This window comes from Peromyscus maniculatus, chromosome 3 (genome assembly GCF_049852395.1).
Source record: "Peromyscus maniculatus bairdii isolate BWxNUB_F1_BW_parent chromosome 3, HU_Pman_BW_mat_3.1, whole genome shotgun sequence".
Taxonomy (NCBI): Eukaryota; Metazoa; Chordata; class Mammalia; order Rodentia; family Cricetidae; genus Peromyscus; species Peromyscus maniculatus.
The window spans coordinates 152,089,539-152,101,355 of NC_134854.1; positions in this window are offsets into that span (position 1 = coordinate 152,089,539).

The following is an 11,817-nucleotide window of genomic DNA, read 5'->3' on the forward strand; positions in this document are numbered from 1 at the left end:
TGGGCAGCAACGAGACCAAGAGGCCTATTGGTTGTAGTATTAAGGCAACTCCACGTAGTTAAAAGGGAGGTTATTTTGTGGGCTAACTTACAAGTAAAGGGATAGGTTACAGGGTCCGGGAAAGGTGTAGTGCAGTCCAGCGGTGTTCTCTGGAGAACTCTGCTCAGTCTACCTCCAGCGTCCAGGATCCAGGAACCAAGAGAGCCAGCACATCAGGATCTCGAGTCTTAAGGGCTCCTGCCTCAGCCCCACCTTGTAGGCGTGAGAGTTACCGAAGCCTCATTGGGGGTGGTACTTTCAGGTCAAAGCAGGAATAGCTATCCACTACAGAGGCCCTAAACCCAGGCCCCACTTCTGTCATTTCTGACTGATCCAGAAGCCACAGACAACATTGCTGACTTGGAAACATACAGCTTTAACAATACTTGAGGAACACACACTCGGGGATGGTACATACAATACTGGTACATGGGATATGCCCTAATCTGAGGTCTGAAGACTGGAAAGAGGACAAATCTTGTGTCCCATCCATCAGCTGGTTGCTTTCTGCTGCTGTCACACTAAATGCAGAACTGAGTATTTGTTACAGGGGCAGATGCAATGTGGCCTGCCAGGTTGAATGGATTTACTGTCTGCCATGACAGGAAAAAAAAAAAAAATGAACCTACTCCTTCCTAAAAGATACTGTTATATGATACCATGATACCATCTCCCCAGGAGGTAGGCAAAATATGTTTGGGAGGCAAGGGCAGAAGCTTCCACATGATGCCACCCATTACCAGAGTCCTCCATAGTGGACAAGGTGTGCCAGCCCCTGATTAGCTGAGGCATCTTCAGGCAAGAGCACAGATTGCCACCTGGTGGAAGAGGGGGTAAAGGCACTTTGTGGATAGGAAAGGGAGTGCTGCAAATGCTGTAGTGTGGTTTAAAGTGTGAAATCCCGCCTTAAAATACAACCACAGCAACAAAGGAGGAAAAGAAATAAAAAGTGAGTACATGGGTGGTTGTGGCTCTCTTTTCCCTGGAGACATCTGTTGTGATCTGCTGGTAAAATATGGTGGGAAGATGGAAAAGAAAGTTCAAGGGCAAAGAGTTCAGGGAACTGCCGAGGGCTTGTGAGAAAACCCAGGAAGGGGCATTCTTTAGAACATAAAATCCAGCTGGGATCACCCGCTCCCACAGGCTCTCTTTCCCTCGACCCTCGCCCTTCACTACTCCCACTCATGTCCAGGTTGTTCATGTAGATCTCAGCCATTTCTCCGTCATTAGGCGATCCTCCTATCTTTCTTGGGGTCCTGTTTTCCAGGTAGCCTCCCTGGTAATGTGAGTAGCAGTCCAGTCATCCTTGTTCCACCTCTAGTATCCTCCTATGAGTGAGTACGTACCATATTTGCCTTTCTGAGTCTGGGTTACCTCACTCAGGATGATTTTTTTCTAGATCCATCCATTTGCCTGCAAACCTCACAGAGACAAATAGCCAAATGAATGGAAACACATGAACTATGAACCAAAGGCTCAGGGGCCCCCAACTGGATCAGGCCCTCTGAATAGGTGAGACAGTTGATTGGCTTGATCTGTTTGGGAGGCATCCAGGAAGTGGGACCAGGTCCTGGGCTCATTGCATGAGTTGGCTGTTTGAAACCTGGGGCTTATGCAGGGATGCTTGGCTCAGTCTGGGAGGAGGGGACTGGACCTGCCTGGACTGAGTCTACCAGGTCGATCTCAGTCCTCGGGGGAGGCTTTGCCCTGGCGGAGGTGGGAATGGGGGGTGTGCTGGGGGGAAGGGGAGGGGAGCAGGAGGGGGGAGAACAAGGGAATCCATGGCTGATAGGTAGAACTGAATGGTATTGTAAAACAAAATAAAAGGAAAAAAAAAAAAAAGAACATAAAATGCCTTAGGTCTAGGGGAACAGTCTGAAACTGCCTCCTGGGGGGAAGGGGGCCCGCACTGTGCCCATCACATCCGGTTGTGGTGACTTGGTTTAGTCTTCCTGTGGATCCTAGGAGGGCGGAGGGAGTCACCAGCTACTTCCCTGTGTCCTTCTCATTCATGTAGCCCCTGCCCTGCCCTCCTGCAGTACTTTCCCCTAACTTTGCCAATCCAGTGTAGCCTAGATGGGAAATGGGGCTCCACAAAGACCCGGGCCATGCCAGATTGGTGGTTGTGAAGAGGAGGAGAAGCCCAGGAGCTCCCTGCAAGACCTTTCAGACCCAGTAGCTCAGTGCCCCACCCCCTCTCTCCAGTTAGATCCTGGTAACTCACTGGCCTGGCGCGTGGGTACAGACAACTCAGTGGAGCCAAAAGGCACAGAGCCAGGGTGGAAGAATTGCTGCAGTCTTTGCCAAGGTTCCTTCCCGAGGCCTGGCCAGCAACAGGAGTGAGTGGAGCCGAGGAGAGAAGCGGGGAGTCCTGAGTACCACTTAGCAGGATCCCACATAGAGACTTAGGGAAGTTCTAAGCATCTGGGCTGTGAATTCACACGGTTCCGTCATGCTCCAGCCAAGGGGTTCCTACTTCCTATCTTTACCTACATCTCTTCAGGGATCACTTCGGGTCCCTGTGGCTCTGGTCCTCCCTCCCCATGGACCACTATCCTCTCAGTCTTGCTGGGGCACATGAGGGCTACAACTATGAACTGAGAGGTGAGGTCACTGTCATTCAGGGTTCCCACACCTAGCTGTCTCACTCTTTAGCAGCTGAGCCCCGAGGAACACTCAGCAGAAAGAGAAAACAGAGACTTCAGTTGGTGCCTCTGCGGACCACAACCAGAATCTGACTTTATTACTGATGGCTAGTCTTGGTCCCAAGAGGTGTCCACGCCCACATCCACCCCATTCGCCATCACCCTTAGGAGTTCTTGCCCCGATTAAATAGTCTTTGCTCTCCCATTTTCCACTGCTCCTCACCAAACTTCAGACATACGTTGCAACTTCAGACACACAGTATCTGATGAATCTCTGTTGTGGGTCTTGGGGAGCTCTCTGTCTGATAGAGGCCCCCTGTAAAGGGGAGTTGGCTGAGATTCTGTCCTTTTCTCTACTTGACTTGTTTTTATCAGACACTCAGCCCTCTTGTTGCCAGGCAATTAGAAGGTAATCTTATTGAACTTTCTAGTCCTCTGGTTTGGCAAGGTGCCAAGACCCATTCTTGAGCTCCTAGGAGTGGAGGGCGCCCCCAACCCATCTCCTTCCAATCCCCCCTCACCCCATCCCCTACCCCACCCCAGACTGCTAGAGCTCCTCTTAGTTTTTTGTTTTTGCCTCGCAGCAAAAATGACTTAGTATGGATTGATCAGTGATCTCTTCATGGGAAAAAATTAAAACAGGCCCAACTTCTAGTACAGAATCAATGGCAACTAGTACCTAAAGAACCTTCAGTCCTTTGGAATCCCCTATTTTTGTAACGCATAAGAGAGAAAATAAATTTCAACTGTTACATGATCTTGGGGGCGGGGGGTAAATACACTATGAAAACAATGCCCATCTCCTACCGCCCCCAGACAGAGATTCCTGTTCCTACTCAGATTCCTGAAGGACATTTCATTATCATACTAAACTTAAAAATCAGTTTTTTTCTCTCTATTTACATCCTGATAAGGAATGTCTTACATTCTCTGTTCCTACTTTAAACAGCCAATGGCATTATATCTGTGGAAAGTTTTACCACAGAGGATAATAAAGAACCCCACCATCTGTCAATATTATGTAGGTAAAGCACTTAAGCCAGTGCTGATTATGTTTTCGGAGGAATTGGTCACTCATTATATGGATGGCATTCTCTTCTCATGTAATCAATACATAAATGCTTAATTTTCATGGTAAATAAACCAAGAACAAAATTTAAACATAGCTTCAGATAAATACAAAAGCAATTACCTTATAATTATTTAGGGTATATTATTACTTAACAACAAATTCACCATCATGTCAGCTTAAAACTTCCCAAACAATGTACCCTCAATTTTTTACAAAAAATTATGGGTACATTCTTATCTGCCTATCACCACTAAGGATTTGGCTCTGCTCTTTAAGTTGCTTTCTGGGGAAAATCTGTGAAATTCTATAAGAAAAGTAACACCTGAAGCAGAGCAAATTATTTGTTTATTAAATAATGCTGCTGCTAAAGTGGTAGCTCATAGAATTAATCCCTTACTTCCTTATCAATTCCTTATCTTTTCTCCTTGTCTTTACTGAAATTATATATCAACAAGGTAATGGTATTATAGAAATTTATGTATGTCATAATTCTCTACAATGACCTGTAATTCCTTATTTAGAAGAAATTTTAGACTTGATAATGATGGGAAAGACACGTCTTAAACAGCTTACTAGTAAAGAGCCTACAGAAATCATTGTTTCTAATAAAGTGACTAAATAAAGTACAGGTTTATTACTTGTTACACTGAGACTAATTGGCATGTTATTCGTGATCTATAGATAATTATTATTCAGAAGATCTCATTTTAAGATTTTTTTTTAAAGAAACCCCATGGGTGTTGCCTAAAATTAAATCTAAAAAGTATATAGAGATCACTTCTAATGCTTTTACAGGTAGCTCTTCAAAAGGACAAGGAGCATATATTTTATTTACAAATTCCACATGTTCCACAAATAAGATTTTACTCATCCATGGTTATACAGCTCAACTGTCTAAACTTTAATTAATCAGCTTTTATTAGCTATTTCTCAACCACCGAATATTTTAACTAACCTCATGTATAGGTTAGCATATGAAGGATAGTGATGCATTGAGAATGAAAACCAACCTAACTTGAGAGAAAAAAAAATTGCATAGGGGTGTGACTGTGGAGAGGGTATAATGAAAGAAGGAGAACCTTTAAAATGAGGTTCTGGAGGACGGAGTCTAGTAAAAGGAAAATGAGCATGAATGGGACATAAGTACCTTGCAGATCGAAATTGTAGATAGAATGGTTTAGTGTGCTCCTTTGGCTGAGTTTCTTTGCTTTAAAAATAAAAAGTAAACAGGTAAATAAATCCAATCCCAATGAAACATGCCAGTAATACTGAGTGCTGGCGCCTCTGTCTCTAGAGAACAAAAGCCAGGAAAAGTCTGCCTAGGAGAGAAGCCAGGAATATGGGTGGCCACTGCTGGTAGGGGCCTGATCCAGAGAGTTGGTGCAGTGACTTGTCTGTTCCTGAGACTGTAGGAGATGCTCTTCCTGCTGATGCATGGTCAAATTACACATGTCTTGTTAGGGTTTCTATTGCCGTGAAGAGTCACCATGAACATGGCAGTAACTCTTATAAGGGAAAAACATTTAATTGGGGTGGCTTACATTTTCAGAGGTTCAGTCCATTATCATCACAGAGGGGAGCATGGCAGTGAGAAGGCAGACATGATGCTGGCTACATCTTGATATATAGGCAAAAGGAAGTAGTCTGAGACACCGGGTGGTGTCTTGAGCATATGTGAGGCCTCAAAGCCCACCTCCACAGTGACACACTTCCTCCAACAAGACCACACCTACTCCAAAAAGACCACACCTCCTAATAGTGCCATTTCCTTTGGGGGCATTTTCTTTCAAACTGCCACAACATCTATCCAATTGTGCCTTGCAGCATTAGCAAAATAAGGAATTTTATCTTGTCCTTTATATAAAAAAATGGAGACTTTCTCATTCCAGGTTTTTCAGGCACTGAGGTCAAACATTACCCAGGTTCCTTTGTATTTATGATTGCCAAAACCTCATTATTTAAATTTGTATTTTTCTTCAATGTAACAAAAAAATTTAAAAATAACAATGTGAGCAGGCTTGAGATGGATCTAAGAAGGAAAACGACAACAAATTGAAACAAGAAAGTTTTAAAAGTATTTCTTCTGGATAATACAGTGACCAAAGAATGCATACATAATTACATGTTTCTCAATTTCCCTTAGAGGCTGGAAGGGATTAAATCAGAAGTACAGTCAGTAGAAGTGAGATTAAAGTTTTCTTTCTTTTTTCTTTTTTCATTTATTTTTCCCTCATACATCTCCAATGAAACTTCCCCTCCCTCCACTCCTCCTAGTCCTTGCCACCTCCCTCTCCCCTAAACACCCCTCTCTCCTCCCAGAAAAAGGCAGGCCTCTCAGGAACATCAGCCCAATGAGGCACAAGATACAATAAGGCCAGGCACAAACTCTAAGGCTTAATGAGGCAACCCAGTAGGAGGAAAAGGGTTTGGAGAGTGAGCAAAAAATTCAGAAACACCCCCACTCTCACTGTCAGGAGTCCCACAAAAACATCAAGCCAATAATCATAACATATATACAGAGGACCCAGCGCAGCTTCATGCAGACTCCACAATTGTCGGTCAGTCTCTGTGAGCCTACATGAGCCCTGCTAAATTGATTCTGGAGGCTCTCCCGGTGTCCTCCACCCCTCTGGCTCCCACAATTCCTCCTCCCCCTCTTCTGTGGGGTTCTCTGAGCTCTGGGGGAGGTACCAGAAGGAGACCTCTAACATGGACAATATCTCTGCCTGATGTTTGTCTGTCTCTGTATGTGCTCCTGTCAGCTGCATGAAGAAGGCTCTCTGATGAAGACTGTGCCAGGCACCAATCTCTGAGTATAGCAGAACACCATTACAAACCATTTTTTATTGATTTTCTCCCCCCCCTTTTTTCTTTTTCTTTTTTTCTTTGCTGCTGGTGTTTGGTTTTACCCTAGGTCTCTGGGCTATCCAGACTCCAATTCCTGATCATCCAGGCAGTGTTGAGCATGGGCTCCCTCTTGTGGTGTAAACCTCAAATTAGAACAGTCATTGGCCTGCTTCCTTGGTTAATCCATAGAACCCATCTTTATGGAAGATGTCTCTTGTACTTTATAAGAGTTTTGATGTAATTATGTCTTAAGCTTTGTTGTGCATGTGGGGTTGAGTTAATTATCACTAGGAAACTTTCTCCCAAATTATGCTGTGTTTCATATGCCAAAAATAAACTACAAAGTGTCAGACTCCCAAAGTTAGAACCAACACCGGCTACTGAGTTGTGTTGAACTGAACCAAATTTCCTCCTTTCCTCTCCTGGATCAACAGTCTGATGGCTGTAGTGTTTGTGAGACACCCAGTCACCCCCCTATCCCCTACCTCCTACCCCCACCCCCCATACCACACACACACACACACACACACACACACACACACACACACACACACTTTCTTCTTTTGGACCCTTTTTGGACAGTTAATCATGGCAGCAGAAGCCATGCTGAGGATAGCACTGTAGATTGACTGAGATAAGCAGGCTCACAATAAAGCTCTGGGCAAGTCAATGTGGCCTGGCCATACAGATAACACAGAAGTCACTAGGCTATTAACCACCTCCACTATTAGCCCTCTGGGCAGAAAACAGGTTAAATACATCTCTCTTTTTGAAGATGCAACCCTACATGTTTAACATTCCTGGTTTCTCTAGTGCTTCCATGAGTACAAGTATCTACATCTCTCCCTTTTTATTTTTCAAAGAGAAAATTGTTGCTGTTAATAGAGGACAAAATTGGATATGTTGCCCACATGGCTAGTCTAATATAGGCAAGCATAAGACAACTATAACAATGGTTAACAGAAGACTGAGGAAGGAGAAATCCATCTTAACCATGATGGTCATTCAAAGGGCATTTGAGAGAATTTTTATCTCTTTATGCATACCATTAATTTGACCATCAATAGTATGTGAAAAACATGACACATTAAAGCAACACATGCCAGGAAATTCTTGATGACCAAAATTATGTTTGAGCAACAAATAATCTACAGTAGCTCTGCTTTTTAAAACTGTGGTTTTCAATTCACCCATCTCTTTATTAATTTCTCTTCATTTATTTTATGCTGTAAATTACTTACCCCATTCTAGCTGCTAAACAAGAGATCTCCTTTTCCAGGACACATCCCCATCACCTTTCTACCAGTAGGACCCCCTCTAAGGATACTATCATTTTCTGTCAGTGTCACAGGGGAGGTGAGCAAATGAGTCTTTATATCTGTGCTTTTGGGAGACATTATTAGTTCTTTTTTTTAACCATTTATAAATTCATAATGGAGGATAGAAATATTTGTGCATGGTTTCATTTCTAATGATGGACGGAACTAAAACTCTCATCCAAGCCTGGTTCCTTCCTAAAGACATTGGATTGTCAAACAACCTTACAAGATGAGACTGAAGCTCAGACAATGACAGGTCAATGATGGGCTAGAGCACACATTGACCCTATCCTTAAGTAAGGACCAAGAAAGCAGACGTGGGAGTGGGGAATGGTCACTTGAACTCCTTGGACCCATTGAATATATCTCCTTTTTCTGATTTTTCTTAATTCTGCACTTTCAGGTAGCTTATCAAAACAGGATTATTTGTCTATAGGAAAATAAGTCACATATCATCTGTTTTTACCTGCCTGAGTGACCCTAACTAACTAATTTGCAAGGCATATTTGTGGCCCCCCAAACTTTCTTCACTGCTTAGATGGCTGTGAGGGGCACCCTGCAGGCAGGGAAGTGAACTACAAAGAGATGCAAATGAAAACTCAGATCAGATTGACTTCATCAATCTGGATCAAACCTCAGAGAGTCTGATGTCAGCTGGTTTATTGCCGGCACACTTAAACCCAGTATAACTTGGAAAAATGTTTCCTGGTGTAATACAATCTCTAGTGCATAAGAAAGCATGAGTACATTGAAACTCAACTCTGGTTACATGTTATTTCTTCCAAGAAGATGGGTTCTAGAGATAGGCTGCTTGCATTATCTTAAAGGCCTAAGGAAGGGTCTGGCCCAGTCTTGGTCATACAGACAGTTTAGAGATCATTTGGTTTATTAGCCATCTTTGTTCCTGGCTGTGGGAGCTTGGGTTAGCCTCTGGCTGTATAGTTAATGTATGGATCATTTTGTAGTTGGAAGTTTTCCTATGTCCCACCTGGTCCCCAGCTGCTGAGAACCAAGTAAATACACAGAGGCTTATATTAATTACAAACTGTATGGCCATTAGCTCAGGTTTATTATTAACTAGCTCTTACATTTAAATTAACTCATAATTCTTATTTATGTTTAGCCATGTGGCTTGGTACCTTTTTTCAGTTCTGCCTTGTCATCTTGCTTCCTCTGTGTCTGGCTGGTGACTCCTGACTCAGCCTTCCTCTTCCCAGAATTCTCCTTGTCTGCTTATCCTGCCTACAATTCCTGCCTGGCTACTGGCCAATCATCATTTTATTTATTAACCAATGAGAGCAACATATATTCACAGCATACAGAACAATATTCCACAGCATCATTTAGATTACTAGCCACTTCCAGTCCTGGTTGTGGGAGCTTGGGGAATCCCTGGTTGTAATGGTTGTTTCGATTACTAGTTACCTCCCATCCTGGTTGTAGGAGCTTGATATGACCTGGTCCAACAGATAATACAGATCACTAAGCTAGGAATCACTTCCAATTCCCAGATTTCTGGATAGGAGAACAGGTTTTATGTCAATTCCTTTGAGAGGACAATCCTGTGTGCTTAACATTCCTGGTTTCTCTGGAGAAATGTGAGTGAAAGGACATTCGTGCTGTATTTCCAACAAGGCTGGATTTCCAAAATAACTATAGTCATTTTCTGCATAGACATTAGGTGGCAGGCTAGATCCATTTAACAACTGTTTTGTAGCTTTGTCATAGAAAAACCAATAACACATTAAAAACAAAAGTAAACAGGCCGGGCGGTGGTGGCGCACGCCTTTAATCCCAGCACTCGGGAGGCAGAGGCAGGCGGATCTCCGTGAGTTCGAGGCCAGCCTGGTCTCCAAAGTGAGTTCCAGGAAAGGCGCAAAGCTACACAGAGAAACCCTGTCTCGAAAAACCAAAAAAAAAAAAAAAAGTAAACAAAATTTCAAATGTATCAAAGACTTTAATGTAAGACTGCAAGTTTAAATGTTAAAAGAACTAAACACCTTTTAAGTGAAAGTACAAATAGTCAATAAATACATGAAAAAAATGTCTTGTAAAAATATAAGGAAGAAACACTTCAAGACAAAAAAAAAAAAACCCACAGGCAACAGCCTTCTATAGGATTCTAACAGTGCAGGAAATCACAGTTAGAATTAACAAATGAAATAAAAAATCAAAAGCTTCTACGTAGCCAGCAATGACCAGAATGAGGAGACAGCTTAGAGAGAAGGAGAAAGTCTTTGCTAATTACTTATCCAATGACAAGTATGCACATGAAAGTTCCTGGAAAGGATCTCACTTGACTAGACTAAAACTTAAAAAGATTATGTAGAGGGTGAAATGTTTCAGATCCAGGCCTGTGTCTTTCACAACTCAAGTAGTAATTCCTGTACACCCATACTATGATGTAACTATTCACAATTGCTGAGTTACACAATCAACCTATGTCTGTGGATAGATGGACAAACACACACACACACACACACACACACACACACACACACACACACACAAGTATTATTTAGCTATAAAGAAAAAAGGAATCATGCTATTTTCAGGAAAATAACAGACACAGAAATAAAACTAAAAAACAAAGAGAGAACATGTGTAAGAGTGTCTTTAAAAGGGGACAAGCCCTGTATTCTCCCCTCCCTGGATATGTTCCTTGCTGGCTGAGTCAAGAGCTTGGGCATAGTTGGCTGAAGATTTGTCAACACAGAAACTACCACAGATTATACTGCCTAAAATGTATCACACACAGAATTGCAATGATGGCTAGTTGTCTGTACCCAGGATAAAATATGTTGCATTATTTTGTGACCTATGTACTTTTATTTATTTTTTTACTCATGGCTTTGTCTTTTTATTAATCCCTTCCTTGTATGTCTGTGGTGGTATTGTGTTCCCCAAAATATTGTGCACCCTAATAAACTTATCTGGGGTCAGAGACAGAACAGCCACTAGATACAAAGGCTAGAAAATGGTGGCACTCACACCTTTAATCCTAACACTCCAGAGATAGAAATCCCTCTGGATCTCTGTGAGCTCAAGGCCACATTGGAAACAGCTAGGCATGGTGACACACGCCTTTAATCCCAGAAAGCCAGCCTTTAATCCCAGGGAGTGGTGGTAGAAAGCAGAAAGGTATATAAGGCAAGAGAACGAGAAACTAGAAGCATTTGGCTGGTTAAGCTTTTAGGTTTTGAGCAGCACAGTTCAGCTGAGAGCCGTTCGGAAATGAGGACACAGAGGCCTCCAGTCTGAGGAAACAAGACCAGCTGAGAAGTTGGCCAGGTGAGGTTAGCTGTGTCTTGTTCTGTCTCTCTGATCTTCCAGTATTTACCCCAATTCTTGGCTCAGGTTTGATTTTATTAATAAGTACCTTTAAGACTCCTGCTACATATGTCAGCCTGTCTAATGTGCTCATAAGTCACCCTATGATTACATATGTACTTAAAAATTTGTCAGCAAGGAGATGAGTGAGTCAAAATGTTTTCTTTCTTTCCTTTAAATAGCGTAACTCCCAAAGCCCCAAATCACTTCCCATGCTTGATGACACACTGAGGGATACTTCTCTCTGATGCAATTCAAAATACATATGCCCTTTCTCCTAATCAACAACCAGCCGAGTTTGTATCATTTTGACTTATCTTGGAATTCTTTACTGCAACCAGAGAATCTCAGCTGCACCCAAGTAAAGGCCCTTAAGACTCGTCAGACTGCACCATCCAGAGTATTGATCCCTGTTTCCCAGGCCACTGTCTGAAGGGTGACTCTTAGGGACATGAAAAGGGACCCAGGATAAGGGCAATAGGAAGATATTAGACTTCCACCAGACCACAGCTCAGGGGAACCTGATTCTTCCTTAGGGTCCCCACCATACTGCCTATTGGTGGCT